We start from the raw sequence: 21868 nt of genomic DNA on the forward strand, positions 1-21868 counted from the left end.
ATACAGTTGAAATAGTTAAAGGGACAGCTATTCCAGGTAGGTAACCTAATGCCTTAAGCTAATTGCAATACTCATTTTAAGAAAATTTTTTACATAATATCCCATTATGAGAGGTTCTTTTTAGTTTGGGATTAAAAAAAAAAAATCTTTTCCTTTCAGGATCTTCATTCTCTGTGTCCCTCAGAGTACCATAAAGGTATTTACTCATTCTGTAAATGGATAAAACTTCCCTCAAGCTTTGTACGTAGAAATAGTAATCCATTTATTTAATCATAAGCTTTTCCTGGCTGAAGATTCTGAGTAAAAGAGTATTATAAGATGCTCTTTGTAGCAAAGAATGTGTTTACATTTTGAGCTAGTTATAAACCGGGGTAATAATACTTTGACCTACCTCATGAGGTTGTTGTGAGGATTAAATGAGATAATGTGATAAAAACACTTCGAAATTGGTCAAGCTGAATATTTGCAAAGCATGATACAACTGAAAGTTGTTAAGTTTGCGCTTAACTTTTCAGGTTGGCGGTTTTCTCATTCTGAAATGAAAGGGTTTCCTGCATCTCTAAGATTCCTGTCGTTTTAAAAATCATATGATTCTTTGACAAGGTGACCTTCTGACATCCTTGATTCTATAGTTGCAAATGCTCTGAATAAATCAGAGAAGTAATTTATACATAAACAGTATACTGAGCAGAAGTTGGGGGTCAGATGTCCATAATTCCTTGGCTGAGGACTAAGCCTCACGTTCACTGGATCAGACTACCCAAGGCCTACCAGAGATAAGCTGCTCTGGGGATGGAAGTGGAATTGTGATGCTAGAGTTAGAGCAGCAGTGCTGGGGAAGTTTCAGTTCCAGCCCAGTCACAGTGGCAAAAGTCTTGTTAAAACTTCAGGCATCTTGCTGAGATAACAGAAAGTCTGGGTTTTAGGAGTAGGGATCATGACCTACAATAAAGCTAACTATAGATGTAGTGTAACAAAACTGAAAGCCCCAAGGCAGTCTACAGGGACAGTAGAATTTGGAGGATGAGTCCCATCAAGATAGAGAGGTTTGGGAAATACCCTGAGCTTTCAACAGATCAGCCCAACAAGGGATAAATCCAAGCCTATACAAGGTCAAGGAAATCAGCTATTAACTGAATTATCTACTAGAATAAAAATCATTGCTTTTCAGAAGAAAATAACAGAATCCAGAGTCTTGGTAGTGTATCATCTACAGTATTCTATATTCAGTTAAAAAATATCGCCAGACATTCACATCGCCAGAAGAGTATACATGTAACCCATAGTGAACAAAAACATGCAGTAGAAAGCAAGTCAGAGAAGTCCTAGATATTGGAATTAACAGTGATTTTAAAGTCACTCCCATAAGTGTGCTTCAGAGTTTTAAAGAAAATGTAATGTTGATGATAGAACAGATAGAAAATCTCAGCTGAGAAAGGAAAACATTTTAAAAATGGAAATTTGAAAACTGAAATTTAAATGAAAAAATTCAATGGATGGTCTTAATGACAGATTAGAGCTTTCAAAAGAAAGAGTCCATAAATTTTAAAACAGATCAATAGAAATTATCCAGTGTGAACAACTGTGAGAAAAAGGGTTTTTACAAAATGAATAGAGCCTCCATGACATGTTGGACATTATCAAATGGGCTAATATACATGTAACTGGAATTCCAGAAGGGTAAAAGAGTGAGAAGGGAGTAGAAAAAAGTCTGTAAAAATAATGGCTGAAATATTTCTTTGATTTAAAATACATTGATTTATGAAGGTATATGGGAAATCTCTGTGCATCCCTCTCAATTTTTTTGTTAACCTAAAAGTGCTCTAAAAAATAGTCTTTTTAAAAAGTGTGTATATTTACAGATCCTAGAAACTTAGTGAAACCAAGCTGGATAAATACAAAGAAAACCACACCTATAAACATTGTAATATAATTGCTAGAAACAAAATATAAAGAGGAAAAACAGAGGCAGCAAGGGAAGAAAAAAACACAGTGTGTAAAGGGAAACTATGATAGCTGAGTTCTTATCCAGTACATTGGAGATCAGAATAAAATGCAACTTCTTTTGAAATACTGAAAGAAAATTTGTCAGCCTAGAATTCTAGGACCAAAAAACAAACAAGCAAACTCCAAAAACTAGGGTTAAATATAGACATTTTTCAGATAAATAAATACGAAAAGAATTCATCTCTAAGTGGAGGTATGTCTGCATGATGGCTGATTCACTTTGCTGTATAGCAGAAACTTACACGACATTGTAAATCAACTATACTCCAATTAAAAAATTAATTTAAAAAAATTAAAAAATTAAAAGAAAGAAAAATACAGTAAGCTACAGAGGTATATTGTACAGCACAGGATATATACCCAATATTTTATAATAACTATAAATGGAGCATAACCTTTAAAAATTGTGAATCACTGTATTATACACCTGTAACTAATATAATATTGTACATCAACTATACTTCAATTAAAAAAATATTCATTTCTAAAAAAACACATTCTGTAAGAAATGCTAAAGGATGTTCTTCCAGCTGAAAGGAAATGAAACCAGATGGAAGCATGAATCTACAGGAAGGAATGAAGAACACACATGGTAAATAAGCTGATATGTATAGACAACTGACTCTAAAGCAAAAATAATATTGTATGGTAGAGTTTATAATAGGAGTAAGATTGAAAGATATGACAACAATAGCACAAAAGATTGGGGAGGGTAGAAACATATGGTTGTCAGGTTAACTTTGTGAAGTAGAAAATACAAACTATCAGTTTCGATTTTTTTTTTAAGTCATTTTCTTTTTTTAAAAAAATATTTATTTATTTATTTATTTGGCTGCATTTGGTCTTAGTTGCGGCATGTGGGATCCTTGTTGCAGTGTGCAGGCTCTCTAGTTGTGGTATGCGGGCTCTAGAGCTCGTGGGCTTAGTTGCCCTGTAGCATGTGGAATCTTAGTGCCCTGACCTAAGATATGGGATTGAACCTGTACCCCCTGCATTGGAAGGTGGATTCTTAACCACTGGACCACCAGGGAGGTCCCAAAGTTTTATAATTTCTAATCTAGATAGACTTTGATAAGTTAAAGGTGCATATTGTTAGCTGTAGAGCAACTACCAAAAGCAAAAACAAAAACAAAAAGCTAAGAATCCAATAGAGGAAATAAAATACACTAAGACTTACTTCATTTACCCAGAAGGAAAAGGACAGCAAAGGAACAAGAGAGGAGTGAAGCAGAGAGGGGTAAATGGATGATAGATATAAATTCAGCATATCAGTAGTTAGGTCAAAATCAAATGGACTAAACACTCTAGTTAATGGACAGAGATTATTAGAATTGATTAAAAGAGAAACAATGCTGTCTATAAGACATACAGTGTAATAAACACAAGTAGGTTGAAATTTAAAGAATGTACAAAGATAGTCCTTGTAAATAGTCATCATAAGAAATCTGGTATGGCTATATTAGTATCAGGTAAAAGAGACTTCCAGAGAGTATTCCTGGAGATAAAGAAGTACATGTCATAATGATGAAGCAGATAATTAACCAGAAAGACATAACAAGCCTTCATATGCATGCACCTAGTACAGAGCTTCACAATTCATGAAGAGCCAACTGACAACTAAAGGGAAAATCAGACAGATCCATACTCATCAGTCATTGCTGGAGCTTATAACCCTGATTTCTCAGAAAGTGATAGAATAAGTGAACCAAAAACAAGCAGTAAAAATATAGAAGCTCTGAAGACTGTCAACTTGATCTATTTAATATTTATAGAGTAGTACACCCAACAACTGAAGAATATATATGTTTTTCAAATATGTATGGAATGTTCACCAATGAGGACCATATGCTGGGCCATAAAAACAAATCTTAATAAGTTTCAGAAGACTAAAATATGCCAGAATTGTTCTCTTACCACAGTGGGATTAAATTAGAAGGTAGTAATAAGATTTTTGGAAAAATCCCCCAATGTTCAGAAATTAAATAATACAATTCTAAATACCATGGCTCAGAGAAGAAGTCATAAGGAATATGAGAAGTCATTTTGAACTGAATGAAAATGAAAATACAAATGTGAAATTTTGTGTCACGCAGCTCAAGTAGTGCTTAGAGTGAAATTTATACCTTTAAATGCCTGTATTACAAAATAAGAAAGTTTAATTCAGTGAACTGTTTCCACACTAAGAAAATTTAAAAAGAAGAGTAAAGTAAATGAAAGTAAATAGAATGAAGGAAATAATATAGATAAGAGCAGAAATCAAGGAAATAGAAAGCTAACAACACAGAAAATTTATAGTCAACCATGGGTTCTTCAAAGAAGCAATGGAATTGGTAGACCCCTTGCAAGACTGATCAAGGGAAAAATGATGACTCATAAATTACCAAATTTTTGTAATGGAAGAGGGCAAGAGTGGATATCACTTGAGGTTCTAATGGCATTTGTTTTTTTTTAAGTAGAATCATTTTTTAAAAGATTTATTTAGGCTGTGCTGGGTCTTAGTTGCAGCATGCGGGCTTCTTAGTTGTGGCATGAGGACTCTTAGTTGCAGCATGCATGCAGGGTCTGGTTCCCCAACCAGGGATCAGACCCGGGCCCCTGCATTGGGAGCGCAGATTCTTACTCACTGGACCACCAGGGAAGTCCCTCTAATGGCATTTAAAAAGAGAATATTTTGAACAACTTTATGCCAATACATTTGATATTTTAGATATAATAGACAAATTCCTTGAAAAATATGGTGTATCAAAACTGGATCAAAAAAGGACTAGAAAGTTGACCAGGCTGTATCTATTAAAGGAAATGAATTTGTAATCAAAAATATTTCCACAAGGAAAACTCCAGGCACAGGTTAGTTTACTGGTGAATTCTACTAAACATCTAAGTATGAAATAATACCAACATTACTGAAACTCTTTCAGAAAATAGAGAAGAAGGAAATACTTCCTAATTCATCTTATGAGACTAGAATTACTCTCACACTTAAACCTGAAAAACACATTATATAAAGAGAAACTCCCTTATGAACATTGACATAAAATTCCCACAAAAAGTCTTAGAAAATTGAATCTAATGTAAATAAGAAACTAATATGTCATAACCAAGTTAGGCTTATTTCTGCAATGCAAGGGTTTTTCACTATTCAAAAATGAATTAGCTAATTTCAGCTACATTAACAATAAAGAAAAGATCATATAATTATCTCACATACTCAGAAAATGTTTTTAACATCCATTCATGATAATAACTCTTAGCTGACTAGGAAGAGAAGGCAATTTCTTCAGCTCAAAAAGAGCACCTATGAAAAGTTTACAGGTAAGGTCATACCAAATGATGAAAGTTGAACACTTTTCCCATGAGACTGCAAAGGACACAAAGACATCCACTTCAACCCCTTGATCATTATTATACTTGGAGGTCCTAGTTACACAATATGTCAAGAGATAATAAAATTGAAAAGGAAGTAGTAGCATTGTCTTTACTCACAGACAGTATGATTGTCTAAGTAGAGGGCAACACATAAAATATGTTGACAACAAGCAAATGGAAACTGAAATTTTAAAAAATATTATTTACAGTGGCATCAAAATGCATAACGTACTTCAGAATAAGTTTAACAAAAATTGTACAAGATCTCTACATAGAAAACCATACTACTGAGAGAAAATAAAAAGTATCTAAACAAACATAGGGATATATCTAGTTCATGATTTGATTATTCAAACTTTAAGCTGACCGTTTCCCCCAAATTCAGTTATTACTGCAACACAATCCCAGCCAAAATCACAGGGAGCTCTTTGTAGAAACTTACACTTGGAATTTTAAATTTACATCTAATTTCAGTGGACCTAGCAGAGTTAAACCGTTTTGAAAAAGAGCAGAGGAGAGCAAGATGGTGGAGCAGAAGGACGTGTGCTCACTCCCTCTTGCGAGAGCGCCGGAATCACAACTAACTGCTGAACAGTCATTGACAGGAAGACACTGGAACTCACCAAAAAAGATACCCCAAATCCAAGGTTTCTCCAAAGGAGAAACCGCAGTGAGACCGTAGGAGGGGCACAATCACAATAAAATCAAATCCCATAACTGCTGGGTGGGTGACTCACAAACTGGAGAACACTTATACCACAGAAGTCCACCCACTGGAGTGAAGGTTCTGAGCCCCACGTCAGGCTTCCCAACCTGGGGGTCCGGCAACGGGAGGAGGAATTCCTAGAGAATCAGACTTTGAAGGCTAGCAGGATTTGATAGCAGGACTTTGACAGGACTGGGGGAAGCAGAGACTCCACTCTTGGAGGGCACACACAAAGGAGTGTGTGCATCGGGACCCAGGGGAAGGAGCAGTGACCCCAGGGGAGACTGAACCAGACCTACCTGCTGGTGTTGGAGGATCTCCTGCAGAGGCAGGGGGTGGCTGTGGCTCGCCCCAGGGACAAGGACACTGGCAGCAGAAGTTCTGGGAAGTACTCCTCGGCATGAGCCCTCCCAGAGTCTGCCATTAGCCCCACCAAAGAGCCAGGTAGGCTCCAGTGCTGGGTTGCCTCAGGCCAAACGACCAACAGGGAGGGAACCCAGTCCCACCCATCAGCAGACAAGCGGATTCAAGTTTTACTGAGCTCTGCCCACCAGAGCAACAGCCAGCTCTACCCACCAGCAGTCCCTCCCATCAGGAAGCTTGCACAAGCCTCTTAGCTTCATCCACCAGAGGGCAGACAGCAGAAGCAAGAACTACAGTTCTGCAGCCTGTGGGAAAAAAACCACATTTACAGAAAGATAGACAAAATGAAAAGGCAGAGGACTATGTACCAGATGAAGGAACAAGATAAAACCCCAGGAAAAGCAACTAAATGAAGTGGAGATAGACAACCTTTCCAAAAAAGAATTCAGAATAATGATAGTGAAGATGATCCAGGACCTCGGAAAAAGAATGGAGGCAAGGATTGAGAAGATGCAAGAAATGTTTAACAAAGACCTAGAAGAATTAAAGAACAAACAAACAGAGATGAGCAATACAATACCTGAAATGAAGACTACACTAGAAGGAATCAATAGCAGAATAACTGAGGTAGAAGAATGGATAAGTGACCTGGAAGACAGAATGGTGGAATTCACTGCCACGGAACAAAATAAAGAAAACAAGAATGAGAAGAAATGAAGACAGCCTATGGGACAACATTAAACGCACCAACATTCTCATTATAGGGGTCCCAGAAAGAGAAGAGAGAGAGAGAAAGGACCTGAGAAAATATTTGACGAGATTATAGTTGAAAACTTCCCTAACATGGGAAAGGAAATAGCCACCGAAGTCCAGGAAGTGCAGAGAGTCCCAAGCAGGATAAACCCAAGGAGAAACACGCCGAGACACATAGTAATCAAATTGACAAAAATTAAAGACAAAGAAAAATTACTGAAAGCAACAAGGGAAAAATGACAAATACCATCCAAGGGAACTTCCATAAAGTTAACAGCTGATTTCTCAGTAGAAACTCTACAAGCCAGAGGGAGTGGCCTGACATATTTAAAGTGATGAAAGGGAAAAACCAACAACCAAGATTACTCTACCCAGCGAGGATCTCATTCAGATTCGACAGAGAAATCAAAAGCCTTACAGCCAAGCAAAAACTAAGAATTCAGCACCACCAAACCAGCTCTACAACAAATGCTGAAGGAACTTCTCTAAGTGGGAGACACAAGAAAAGAAAAGGACCTACAAAAACAAGCCCATAGCAATTAAGAAAATGGTAATAGGAACATACATATTGATAATTACCTTAAACGTGAATGGGTTAAATGCTCCAACCAAAAGACCCAGGCTCACTGAATGGATACAGAAACAAGACCCATATATATGCTGTCTACAAGAGACCCACTTCAAACCTACGGACACATACAGACTGAAAGTGAGGGGATGGAATAATATATTCCATGCAAATAGAAATCAAAAGAAAGCTGGAGTAGCAATACTCGTATCAGGTAAAAAAGACTTTAAAGAATGTTACAAGAGACGCTACCTAATGGACCCTGTCCCAAAGGAAGGACACTACCTAATGATCAAGGGTTCAATCCAAGAAGAAGATGTAACAATTATAAATATACATGCACCCAACATAGGAGCACTTCAATACATAAGGCAACTGCTAACAGCTCTAAAAGAGGAAGTCGACAGTAACACAGTAATAGTGGGGGACTTTAACACCTCACTTACACCAATGGACAGATCATCCAAACAGAAAATTAATAAGGAAACACAAGCTTTAAATGACACAGTAGACCAGATAGATTTAATTGATATTTATAGGACATTCCATCCGAAAACAGTGTGTTACACTTTCTTCTCAAGTGCACACGGAACATTCTCCAGGATAGATCACACCTTGGGTCACAAATCAAGTCTCGGTAAATTTAAGAAAATTGAAATCATATCAAATATCTTTTCTGACCACAATGCTATGAGATTAGAAATAAATTACAGGGAATAAAACGTAAAAAACAAAACACATACAGGCTAAACAATACGTTGCTAAATAACCAAGAGATTACTGAAGAAATCAAAGGGGAAATCAGAAAATCCCTAGAGACAAATGACAACAAAAACACGACAATGCAAAACCTATGGGATGCAGCAAAAGCAGTTCTAAGAGGGAAGTTTATAGCAGTACAGTCCTACCTCAAGAAACAAGAAAAATCTCAAACAGTCTAACCTGGGACTTCCCTGGTGGCGCTGTGGTTAAGAATCCGCCTGCCTATGCATGGGACACAGGTTCAAGCCCTGCTGTAGGAAGATCCCACATGTCATGGAGCAACTAAGCCTGTGCACCACAACTCCTGAGCCTGCGCTCTAGAACCCACAAGCCACAGCTACTGAAGCCCGTGTGCCTAGAGCCCATGCTCTGCAACAAGAGAAGCCACCACAATGAGAAGCCTGCGCAGCGCAACAAAAAGCAATCCCTGCTTGCCACAACTAGAGAAAGCCTGCATGCATAAACAAAAACCCAATGCAGCCAAAATAAATAAATTTAAAAAACCAATCTAACCTTACACCTAAAGCAACTAGAGAAGGAAGAGCAAACAAAATTCAAAGTCAGTAGAAGGAAAGAAATCATAAAGATCAGAGCAGAAATAAATGAAACAGAAACAAAGAAAATAGTAGCAAAGATCAATAAAACTAAAAGCTGGTTCTTTGAGAACATAAAATTGGTAGACCTCTAGCCAGAATCATCAAGGAAAAGAGGGAGAGGACTCAAATCAATAAAATTAGAAGTGAAAAAGGAGAAGTTACAATGGACACCACAGAAATACAAAGCATCATAGGAGACTACTGCAAGCAACTCTATGCCAATAAAGTGGACAACCTGGAAGAAATGGACAAATTCTTAGGTGCAACCTTTCAAGACTGAACCAGGAAGAAACAGAAAATATGAAAAGACCAATCACAAGTAATGACATTGAAATAGTTCTTAAAAATCTTCCGACAAACAAAAGTCCAGGACTGTGAAGTACAGCCTGTGAAGATGGCTTCACAGGTGAATTCTATCAAACATTTAAAGAAGAGCTAAAACCCATCCTTCTCAAACTCTTCCAAAAAATTGCAGAGGAAGGAACACTTCCAAACTCCTTCTACAAGGCCACCATCACCCTGATACCAAAACCAGACAGAAATACTACTAAAAAAGAAAATTACAGACCAGTATCACTGGTGAATATAGATGCAAAAATCCTTAACAAAATACTAGCAAACAGAATCCAACAACACATGAAAAGGATCATACACCATGATCAAGTGGGATTTATCCCAGGGATGCAAGGATTCTTCACTATATGCAAATCAATCAGTGTGATACACCATATTAACAAGTTGAAGGCTAAAAACCATATGATCATCTCAATAGATGCAGGAAAAGCTTTTGACAAAATTCAACACCCATTAATTATAAAAACTCTACAGAAAGTGGGCATAGAGGGAACCTACTTCAACATAATAAAGGCCATATACAACAAACCCACAGCAAACATCATTCTCAGTGGTGAAAAGCTGAAAGCATTTCCTCTAAGATCAGGAACAAGACAAGGATGTCCACTCTCACCACTATTATTCAACATAGTTTAGGAAGTTTTAGCCACGGCAATCAGAGAAGAAAAAGAAATAAAAGGAATACAAATTGGGAAAGAAGAAGTCAAACTGTGTTTGCAGATGACATGATACTATACATAGAGAATCCTAAAGATGCCACCAGAAAACTACTAGAGCTAATCAATGAATTTGGTAAAGTTGCAGGATACAGAACTAATGCACAGGGCTTCCCTGGTGGCGCAGTGGTTGAGAGTCCGCTTGCCGATGCAGGGGACGTGGGTTCGTGCCCGGGTCCGGGAAGATTCCCACATGCCGTGGAGCGGCTGGGCCCGTGAGCCGTGGCCGCTGAGCCTGCGCGTCCGGAGCCACTGCTCCGCAACGGGAGAGGCCACAGCAGTGAGAAGCCTGCGTACTGCAAAAAAAAAAAAAAAAAACAAAAAAAACATAAAAATCTAATGCACAGAAGTCTCTTCATTCCTATACACTAACAATGAAAGATCAGAAAGAGAAATTAAGGAAACAATCCCATTCACCATCGCAACAAAAAGAATATAATATCTAGGAATAAACCTACCTAAGGAGGGCAAAGACCTGTATTCAGGAAACTATAAGACACTGATGAAAGAAATCAAAGATGACACAGATGGATGGAGAGAGAGACCATGTTCTTGGATTGGAAGAATCAATATTGTGAAAATGACTCTACTACCCAAAGCAATCTACAGATTCAGTGCACTCCCTATCAAATTACCAATGGCCTTTTTTAGAGAACTAGAACAAAAAATCTGAAAATTTGTATGGAGACACAAAAGACCCCGCATAGCCAAAGCAATCTTAGGGGAAAAAAAGGAAGCTGGAGGAATCAGACTCCCTGACTTCATACTATACTACAAAGCTGCAGTAATCAAGACAATATGGTACAGGCACAAAAACGGAATTATCAATCAATGGAACAGGATAGAAAGCCCAGAGGTAAACCCACGCACCTGTGGTCAACTAATCTATGACAAAGGAGGCAAGGATTTACAATGGAGAAGACAGTCTCTTCAATAAGTGGTGCTGGGGGGACTTCCCTGGTGGCACAGTGGTTGAGAATCCGCCTGCCAATGCAGGGGACATGGGTTCAAGCCCTGGTCCTGGAAGATCCCACATGCCACAGAGCAACTAAGCTCGGGCTCCACAACTACTGAGCCTGCGCTCTAGAGCCCACGAGCCACAACTACTGAGCCCACATGCCACAACTACAGAAGCCTGTGTGCCTAGAGCCCAGGCTCCACCACAGGAGAGGCGACCGCAATGAGAAGCCCGCACACCACAGCAAAGAGTAGCCCCTGCTCACCACAACCAGAGAAAGCCCCGCACACAGCAATGAAGACCCAATGCAACCAAAAATAAATAAATAAAAATTTAAAATAATAATAATAAGTGGTTCTGGGAAAACTGGACAGCTACATGTAAAAGAATGAAATTAGAACATTCCCTAATACCACACACAAAAATAAACTCAAAATGGATTAAAGACCTAAATGTAAGACCAGCCACTATAAAACTCTGAGAGGAAAACATAGGAAGAACACTCTTTGGCATAAATCACAGCAAGATCTTGTTTGACCCACCTCCTAGAGTAATGAAAATAAAAACAAAAATAAACAAATGGCACCTAATTAAACTTAAAAGCTTTTGCACAGTGAAGGAAACCTGTATAAGACGAAAAGACAACCCTCAGAATGGGAGAAAATACTTGCAAACGAATCAACAGACAAAGGATTAATCTCCAAAATTTATAAACAGCTCATGCAGCTCAGTATTAAAAAAACAAACAGCCCAATCAAAAAATGGGCAGAAGACCTAAATAGACATTTCTCCAAAGAAGACATACAGGTGGCCAAGAGGCACATGAAAAGCTGCTCAACATCACTAATTAGAATGGGCTCAATAGTTGGAATGGGCATGATCACAAAATCTACAAACAACAAATGCTGGAGAGGGTGAGGAGAAAAGGGAACCCTCTTGCACTGTTGGTGGGAAGGTAAATCTATACATCCACTATGGACAACAGGATGGAGTTTCCTTAAAACACTGAAAATAGAACTACTATATAACCCAGCAATCCCACTACTGGGCATATACCTAGAGAAAAACATAGTTCAAGAAGACACATGCACCCCAATGTTCATTGCAGCACTATTTACAAAGCCACATCATGGAAGCAACGTAAATGCCCATCAACAGACGAATGGATAAAGAAGATGTGGTACCTATATGCAATGGAATATTAGCCATAAAAAGGAACGAAATTGGATCATTTGTAGAGATGTGGATGGACCTAGAGACTGTCAGGCTGAGTGAAATAAGTCAGAAAGAGAAAAACAAATATTGTATATTAATGCATGTATGTGGAATATAGAAAAATGGTACAGATGAACTGGTTTGTAAGGCAGAAATAGAGATACAGATGTAAAGAACAAACGTATGGACACCATGAAGGGAAAGTGTAGGGGTGGATGAATTGGGAGATTGGGATTGACATATATACACTAATATGCATAAAGTAGATAACTAATAACCTGCTATATAAAAATTAAATTTAAAAAAAGAAAGAAAGAAAAAGAACAGAGTCGGAAGACTTTCACTACCAGATGTGTAGTCTTGGTATACAACGACAGTAATTAAAAGTATGGTTAGGGCATGAACACTGACATGTAGAATAATGGAACAGAATGAAGAGTACCGAATAGACCCACAGATACACGGTCACAGGCACCAGTGTAATTTAATGGGGAAACACTTGTGTTTTCAGTAAATGATGCAGCTACAACTGGATGCAGCTACAGCTGGATATCTGGATAGACCCACAGATACACGGTCACAGGCACCAGTGTAATTTAATGGGGAAACACTTATGTTTTCAATAAATGATGCAGCTACAACTGGATGTCTGTAGGGTAAAGTGAGGTAGGGACCTCATACTATATGCAGAAATTAGTTCAAAGTGGATCATAGACCCAAGCATAAAAGGAAAACCATAAACTTCTGGGAGAAGGTGGGAAACTTTGGAATAAGCAAAGATTATTTTAGTACACGTAATATGCTAACCATAAAAGAAAAAATTGATAAATTGTACTTCATCAAAATTAAAGGCTTTTCTTCAAATGACACCATTAAGAAAATGAAAAGAACTGAATGATAAAGGTGAAAGATATTTATGTGTAAAGGATTTTTGTATATAACTTTGCAGATGACAGTTAAATCTCTATTATGTCTGTTTCTATAGGATTTACCCCATCGTGTTACAGTCATTTATTTGCAAGCTTTATTATCTTCCTCCAGACTCCTGACATTCAGAAGTGTTCCTCTCTTGAATCCTGAAAAACAAGCACAGTACCCAACACATTGGCACTCAGGAAATATTCTTTGAATTGTACTGAATTATTTTCACATTAAGTGTTCTAAGAGGATGTATAACCAAATTACTGATGGTTTTTAAACAGCCTTTATGTTGTTTGTCATTTCTACAAGTTAGATCTTCAAGACAGATTGAACATTGTTCAGATCCAGAGTTCTTCTTTCTCTGTGGTTGAATATTCTAGGAAGCTATTTGGTTAGGATGCCTGTTTGTTTAGGAATATTTGCTAAGGGAAATACCTGTGATGCACACATCAGTTTTATACAGGAGTCACTGTCGGGGGGGGGAAACAGACGAACCCCTCCTTTTAGCAGAGAATGTCTTTGCTATGCATGTGAAAGAAATTATGACTGGATTTATTCCTTTTCTTCATTGCCTTTTCTTCCACATAGTGACATTCTTACAGCATCCATGGACATTGGTATAATTTTCCACCCAGAATTAAGTTATTTCTTCTTAGTGTTTGTGGCCATGCATTTTCTGTTAGAGATACTGTTGCTTTTTAGAGCAAGGTGGTTACTACCTAGCAGAGATAGCAAACATTTTGATCTTGAAATTAAGCTTAGTTTCACAGGGGGGCAACGTACACATCTGGAGTGAACCTTTCAGAATACATCTGCCCTTTTGGGCTCTGGCCTCACATTGGTGTTGTCTCTCAAGCTCACAGTACCCCAGACATATAGTCATCCAGTTGGTGTTCCTTTATCTTCAGCCACATCTACCCTGCATATCTTCGTTTTCTTTCATCATTTCTTGTTTTTATCATACTGTCTTGCTTGTTTATATTTTCTTTTTGCTTACATTTTCTTAGCTCATTTATAAAGCATTCATAATTTGCGAATGTGTCTAATTGCCTTTATCCAGTGCTCAAAATCTGGAGTTGAGGGTTAACATTATAAAAAGAGACAGTAAAAATAGGGTAGTTCTCTCATAAAAGTGTGATCGATTCATTCAAAGAACATCTAACAAATTGGGGAAACATTCATGATACAATGTTAAGTGAGAAGAAAAAGCATAAAACTGATTTTTCTGTGTGTATATATAGACGCATTTTTTAACAAAAGGATTAAATCTGGGAAGAATAATCACCAAATGTTAAAAGTACTTACCTTTGAATGGTGGAAATATGGGTGTTTTTTTTCTTTCTCATACTTGTTGTATTTTCTAATTTTCCATAATGAGGGTGTATTACTCTTAGAGTTAGATAAAATAAAGGCTATACATTGGAAAGCCGGGGGGGGGGGGGGTGGATTGATTCAGACATGTGTATGGATATTATTCATTAACTTTTTAAAAAAAGAATCAAGACCTCTTCACTGTCTCTTTTTTTTTTTGTGAAAGGCAGATATTAGAAGTACTCATTTCATATCATGGTTCTCTCTCCCATCACATGAAATATAATAAAGTCTTATATTACTGTTTTCATTTGCTTTTATTTTCTATTTTTAATCTTTGGGCAGTGTAGTCCACATCACTGAGTTGAATATGAACTGGATAAAAGTAGTCATGACCTTTCTGATATATAGGCATATATTCGAAGCATTTTTTTTCTAACCAGTTGCTCAATGGAAATAAGAAGTTTCTTACTTTCACTGGGAACGTAAATCTAATTATGTTGCACTGACGTTTACAAACCTTCAAAAGCTCCATATTTCAATCAACTCTCCATAATTTTGTCCCTTGGAGCATTTCTGGCTTTATTTCCCTCTATGGTTCTTATCTCCATTATCCCAAAGCTATTCAAACTTACATTCTCCCTCCTTAATGCTCTTGCTAAAACCATTCTTCTGTCTTAAATGCTTTCTCCATATTCTGCCTTTTATGGTTCCACCCTTTTCTCAAGGCTGACACCAAAACACATTGCCTGTAAAGAAACCAGCTTAAATCTTCCCTGTCAACACTGGTGCCCCCATCGCTTTGCTCTTTGTTTTGTTTTTTAGAGCCTTTTTACACCATTTACACCTTGTTTCTAGACTGTGTGCTCCAAAACTGTTCTAAGCACTGTGGATAAAATATTCACTGAGATGATGTATTTTTTGCTCACATCAGAGAGCTCATAGACTTATGCACACACGATTTCTGTGGGTGAAGATAAACATAAACGGCCATATGAGAGGGGCGCATCGTTTGATAAAACATCCTGTAATGGGTGTTATATTTTTTATAGAATGTTTTTATGTGTGTTAAAGTTTTGTTTCCACATGTTAGTCCTTAAGATACCTGAAATGTATTGTATGAGGAAAGTTTTTTATTCTAGTTTTTCTCTATGGAAAGCCAGTTGTAATATCCCCTATATAATATGGTAAGTGCCCATATGTGCCTGAGTCTGTTCCTGGGCTGTGTTCAGTTTTCCATTTACCTGTTATGGCCGTGCTAGATCGTTACTGTTTTATATACTGTTCTACTTTTAAGTTCTGGTATATGGCAGGACAGAAGTCTCCTCAGTGTGCGTCAGTCAGAATCACCTGGAACTTCACTCTTTCACAGAAATTTTATAATGATGTTGACTAGGTTCTTAAAAAAAAAAAAAAAAAACCTTTTTGGGACTTTGATAAGAAATTGCATTTATTAATAGACTAGGCAACATTAGATATTTATTATAAACAGTATATCTTGTCATCCACTTACATAGTCTATTTATCCATTTATTTAAGTTTTCTTTTATGACTTTTATTAGTATTTTGTGCATTTTCTCAGCAAAATTCTCACACATCTACGTTAGATTTATTTCTAGATACCTCATTTGCTGCTATCATGAATGATATATTTTTTCAATTAAATTCTCTACTTTTTTATTCCTGGTATGTAAAAAGCTATCTTTAAAAAAATACTGCTGTTCTATATATATCCTGTTACCCCTTGTTAGCTTTGTTAGTTAGAGTAGCACAACCTGCTGAAAACTTTCTGTGACTTAACACAGTAAAAGTTTATTTCTCAGCGGATCTAATAGGCCAATGCTATTATTTCTGATTGGTGGTGCTTTTTAAATCTATGCTGTATATATGCCCTGTTTAATTCATATGCTTTGTGACTTTTGTATTTTTTTTTTCTTGTTTAGTGTTACTAGAAGTTTGTGTACTTTATACTTTTCTTTCGGGAGCTAGATTGGGATTTTGCTCACCTCTATTTTATGTTTGTTTTCACTCTACTAGTTTCTGGTCTATTATCATTTCCTTCTATTTTCCTTACATTTACCATGTTTACTTTTTTCCAAATTACTTGAATATTATCAGTTATTATGGAAGGCTATAATTTTTTCTCTAAGCCTCCCATTAGCTATATCCAAATTTTGATATGTAGAAATTTCTCCTTGTGTATTTTAGGTCTTTTGGTTTCCTGAGCTTTCCCCGTTGATTCATGTTTTATTCAGGGTGTGGTGGTTTAATTTCTTAAAATTAGGGGGGAGTATTCAGTGTTGATTTCACAATATTATTATTGAATACATTGTAGTGAGAAAAAATAGTCTATAAAAGGTAAGCAAAAGAGGCATAAATACAGCTACAGTAGAAATGTTTAAAATTATCTATTGACCAGGTATCCTGGCATTAGACGGTATGTTGATTTTACCCTCGGGCTGGAATCAGGATGATGACATCATTTCCAGGTATTCCTAGGTCTCTTTCTTACATGTAAGAAAAACTTTCCCAAAAGTCCTTCACAGCCTCCTTCCACAGCAGACTAACTAACCTTCCTCATCCGTTTGGCCAGACTGAGTCACATGCCAAGTCACTGGGAAGGGAAAAGTGCACCTTTTTTGTCTTAACTCTATTTGTACCTACCTCTGAGGTCTGGAAAGAGGGTGTTTATCTTTGAGTCATGCTGAAGAAGGGGTGGATCCATGAACAAAGTTGGAAGGCAGCCCGATACAGTCTTCTGCAGTTCCCTCCTAGATGCCCTGTGTCAATATGCCTTGGACATCAGTGAATTTATTGGAGGGGAGAAAGGATACTGATTAATCTGGAGAGTCTGACACATGGCGTTCTGTTAGGAGAGCTTCTCATGTCTATTTAAATGCCCTTTAACACAGTTCAGTTATTTCTAGTTTTTACAGTGTGAAGTCTCCTGTAACTTAACTTTCCTCATGAGGATCTGTTTTCTTATATGGCTTGTAATCTTTGACTATGAGCTCATCTTCTGTGGGGTTACTGACCTTGGGAGTCTTATTCCTTCAGATCAGCTTTGAGTTTGTCTGAGACAGTGAGTTTCACTGTTTCTGGCCCAGTTTTAATGTGAGTTTCTGTGCTTGGAATTTTGTGTATCTCATTTACCAGCGATTTCTCGTGGGTGATTCTTTTCACACCCAAAGCTCTGGACTCTTCACTGCCCTGGCTGGGCTGGTAGGCAGCGTTTTTCTGGTCCCTATTTTACAGATGGAGCCAACCTTTGTGACTTTCTTTAGCTGTAATGCATAGGTTATTTCTGTCTCCTGTGGAGCCTGAATCCAGGAACCTCTTCCCTAGCCCTTAGTTATTAAGGCCTATAGCCCAGTGTTTTACCCCTCGTGAGCCGTTTCTACTTTATCTCTCATCAGTGCTGTGACTTTGAGTTCTGTCTTCATTATTGGCACTTCCAGTTTTGTTTAGTTCATGCTTGATACTCTCATTGTTTTCTATTTCATGCAGTGTTTTCATGAGTTTGGAGCAGGAGGGAAGGGTCCTTATATGTTGGCTTAGTTCATAATGTTTATCAGAAGTGTAAGTTTCAGTTTAAACCAAATTGGTTTTCAGAATTTAGTTTTTTTTCCTTCTCTTAATTTATTTCTTTGGCCTTTATTTTTATATGCATACTTTTCCTTCTTGAAGTCTTCAAAATGCATAACAAGGATTTTGATTGCGACTTTTTAGACAGAACATCTGTTGCAAAATTTTTGCCATTTCTTGTGGGATGGGGTAAATTACAACTCTGTTGAACCAAAATTTTATGTGGAAAGGTAGCAAGAAGCAGTGATGAAAGATGTGCTGGCCCTACTTGGTTTCTGAAATGTTATTTTGTTCTTTTAAGTTTCTGTAAGGTGGAGAGTTACTTCTGCTTAAAAATTTTCATCTTCACCCAAACCTTGTGTCTTATGGAATAGTTTATTTTCCCAATATACTTTAAAGAAAAAAACCTTTCTGTTCTCAGCCTGCTCATGATATCCATCTCCTGTTGCTTTGGCTCAGACTTCCATTCTACTCCATGATAAACACCTTCGTATCTCGTTATATCTTCAACTCTGAGCTCTGGGAGCAGGCTCACAGAGGAAACTCGCTGTGCTATCTAAATGAGCCTTGACAAGCATGGGAGTGGAATTTACTGCTGGGAGGTAGACCAGGTGGTATTCAGGGGGCTTGTTCCATGTGGTAATTGCAGAACCCAGTAGTATTGAAGTAGAAACTGGAGGAGTGAAGCTCTTTGGCTCCTAATTTCCTGGAGAGATAAGACAGTCACACGTGCTGGTGTTTTTCCATTTCTCCATGTAAAATTGTACTTGAGGACATTTCTTATTATTTCTCACTCTGATTTTTTATTTGTTTTATTTTTATTTTATAGGCAGGCTTAATGTGACTAAACCCCTCAGTATGAAAATTCTGAGACACCAGGGTTAAGTTGTTGTGTTGTTAAGTGGATCCTCCAGCCCTTCTTTCTGGGGATGAAGCCCTACTGCGATGAAGTGTAATAAGGCTCAAAGCTGTCAGTGGTTCCAGATGTGGAAGAGGGCCTCCTCAGAGGGTTTCTTCACCAGGACAGATGTGCATATCTTGGGCCTGTGCTAATTAGGAGAGTGTTTTCCTCTCATTTTATTGTTGTTACTCCATCTGTTAGAAAGTATCCAGATAATTGCACAACACAAATAAATGATGATGTATCCATCACGTGCAAACAATAGAAATACTTTAGCGCAGTTCTTTTCAGGAAGGTTCCTTTGGGGACAGCGGGCAGACCCGACCCCTTCCCAGTCAGCATTCTGGGAAGTGCTGATGGACCCCAGAGCAGGAAAGGCCCCAGAGCCCACCCCTTACCTGCCAGTGCGCATTCGCATCCCACCTCTTTTGTCACTAAGATGAGGTCTATTTTAGCAAATGTCAGCTGTTGTCAGTGTCTTTGAATTGAAAATGAAGATAAACTAAATTTGTTTTTTTTCCCTGAAGATAGTTAATCATGTCACTTAAGTTTGGGCCAATAAAGAAAAAAGGAATAGTTCAGTTTAATAAGTGGTGCATAAAATGAGACCCCACCCTGCCCCCACCTCCATACCTCTGCTCTGCAGTTTTGAACAGATGCTTTAATAAGCCTGCAGGCTCTAGAATCATGTTAGGTAGGGTGTTGGTCAGTTACTTAGAGCTTTGCATTGAGTAGAAATTGCGCATTGAATTTTGAATGAATTGACTCTTCCCTTCAGTTCACCCTGGGGGTGTCGTTAGTGTGAAGGCATTTTTTGCCATAGCAGCTTCCTCTCATCCTACCACTTTTTAGCTTTGGGTGCTTCCCTATCCCATCTTTGTTTTCACATTTAAAGCATAAGAAGACTCAAGAGCTGTATTTTGTTTTTTACTTGAAACTAAGACCAGAGCGGTGTTTTAGTCACCAATCACTGTTAAGTTGATGATTCCTTTATGCTACCCAAGAATTTTTATTTAAAATTGAGCATTTTTACTTGCTCTTTAGGTCAGAGGGATCATATCCTGTGTGGTAATCCTCCTCCATCTCAGCTACTTACAGAAGTACACTGTATATAGAGGCTTTCAGCTTAGAGCGCTGCGCACTGCATGGGCTCAAGCTGAACCCAACTGTGGGCTAAGAAAAAGTTCCAGTTGGAAATATTGTGCTATCTTGTTGTGTTTTAGTGTAGCTGTAATGCAGTGTGAACAGTGGTGGCTTTGGTCCACTGGAAATCCCCTTTGGATACTGACAACATGGTTCAAAACATCAGGAGTTAAATCCCAAAGCCCATGTTTGTGTGAACACTCACCATGCATAAGGAAGACCTTATTTCATTATTTAAAATAGCGGAATTGCTTGTCAGGTAGGGCAGAGTCCTAGCTCTGCCAGAGACAGGGATAAGATGAGAGGTGAATGGCTGCTGAATTGTCATATTTTTACAGTTGATATTATTATTTTTTTAGCAGTAAGTTTTTTGCATGAATAATAGTGATGACTCCATAGGCACTTTTCTGTTGGATCCCAGAGTATTGCAGCAGATTAGAAGCAGAGAAAGACCTGAGAGCTCATATTCGGTTATATTAAATGAGGACTCTTTAATGAAAAACAAAAGCCATTTATGTTGTTCCACATGCACAGAATGAAGGAGTACTTGAAATTTCTTCCAACTTAAATGCTAGACTTTATCTTACAGCTTCTTAAGGGAAGTTTTTATTTATCATAGGGCAGAGGTCCCCCAAATTTTCTTGCTTTCAGTGCAGTCAGTCAATTTTTCATGGCCTCCAGGCCAAAATAAATACCTAACAGTTCTTAATAATAATTATGCTTGTACATTTTAAATATTTATGTCCTAACAATCTGCTGATCACTTCAAAAATAATATATAAATTGAAAGACAAAATATTTTAGTTTTGTTCTCTAATCACCACAGTAACTTACTAATGGAGTGTGCGCTTATTGGGCACTGCACAGTTTTCAGATCTTGGGATCAGATTGGCCACTGCCACCTTCAGTTCTTGTTCTACGTTGATTTCTGTGCATTCCTGTGCTGGGCTCTTCATCACAGCAAACATCGGAACTCAGGTTCACAGACGGAGACTGTCTTGACATATGTATCTGTGTGTGATGCAAATGCTGAAACCACCTCAAGCTAGTGATTCATGTGTTGTCTAACAGATGTCACTGTTTCTGCCCCAAATTGAAAATATTCTTCAGTGCCCCTTTGAGTTCCCTGGGGCAGGGTGGGAACCGTGGTAGTATTGTGGAATGATATTAGCTAATAAGACTCGATGGCACCCTAGTTCAGGAAAAATGGCTGCTATGCCAGACTATAGGGCAAGAGGGTAAAGTGTGTCCCAGGCTGTTACCAGAGGACCCAGGACTCTTCACCGGCCTGTGGGGAGACAGCGGGCATCTTAATTAAGAACAGAGACTCTGACCCCAGGAGGAAGAGCTTTTTACATCTCCTCTCTCTCTCGCTCTCTCCCCTTCCCCTCTTTTGTCCTGTCTCTCTTTCACTCATATACACACAAACACACACAAATAACTGAAACAAGTACCAAACAAAACAGGACTTCTACTTGCTGTGCACTGATATTTTCTGTTCCTTTTTATTCTTGTTTACTTTGTTTTTATTTTATTTTTATTTATTTATTATTATTATTTTTTGCAGTACGCGGGCCTCTCACTGTTGTGGCCTCTCCCGTTGCGGAGCACAGGCTCCGGATGCGCAGGCTCAGCGGCCATGG

General features: G+C 38.0%; 1 protein-coding gene and 1 pseudogene across 4 annotated transcripts in view; both read left to right on the top strand.

The window, feature by feature from the left end:
• Positions 1-21868, top strand: part of ERC1 (ELKS/RAB6-interacting/CAST family member 1) — a 393512-nt gene that overhangs the window by 221280 nt on the left and 150364 nt on the right. The gene's annotated exons all lie outside the window — the stretch shown is intronic.
• Positions 17036-21868, top strand: part of LOC103090111 (40S ribosomal protein S18-like) — a 38016-nt pseudogene continuing 33183 nt past the window's right edge.

This window comes from Lipotes vexillifer, unplaced genomic scaffold, assembly GCF_000442215.2.
Source record: "Lipotes vexillifer unplaced genomic scaffold, Lipotes_vexillifer_v1.1 scaffold395, whole genome shotgun sequence".
Classification (NCBI taxonomy): domain Eukaryota; kingdom Metazoa; phylum Chordata; class Mammalia; order Artiodactyla; family Lipotidae; genus Lipotes; species Lipotes vexillifer.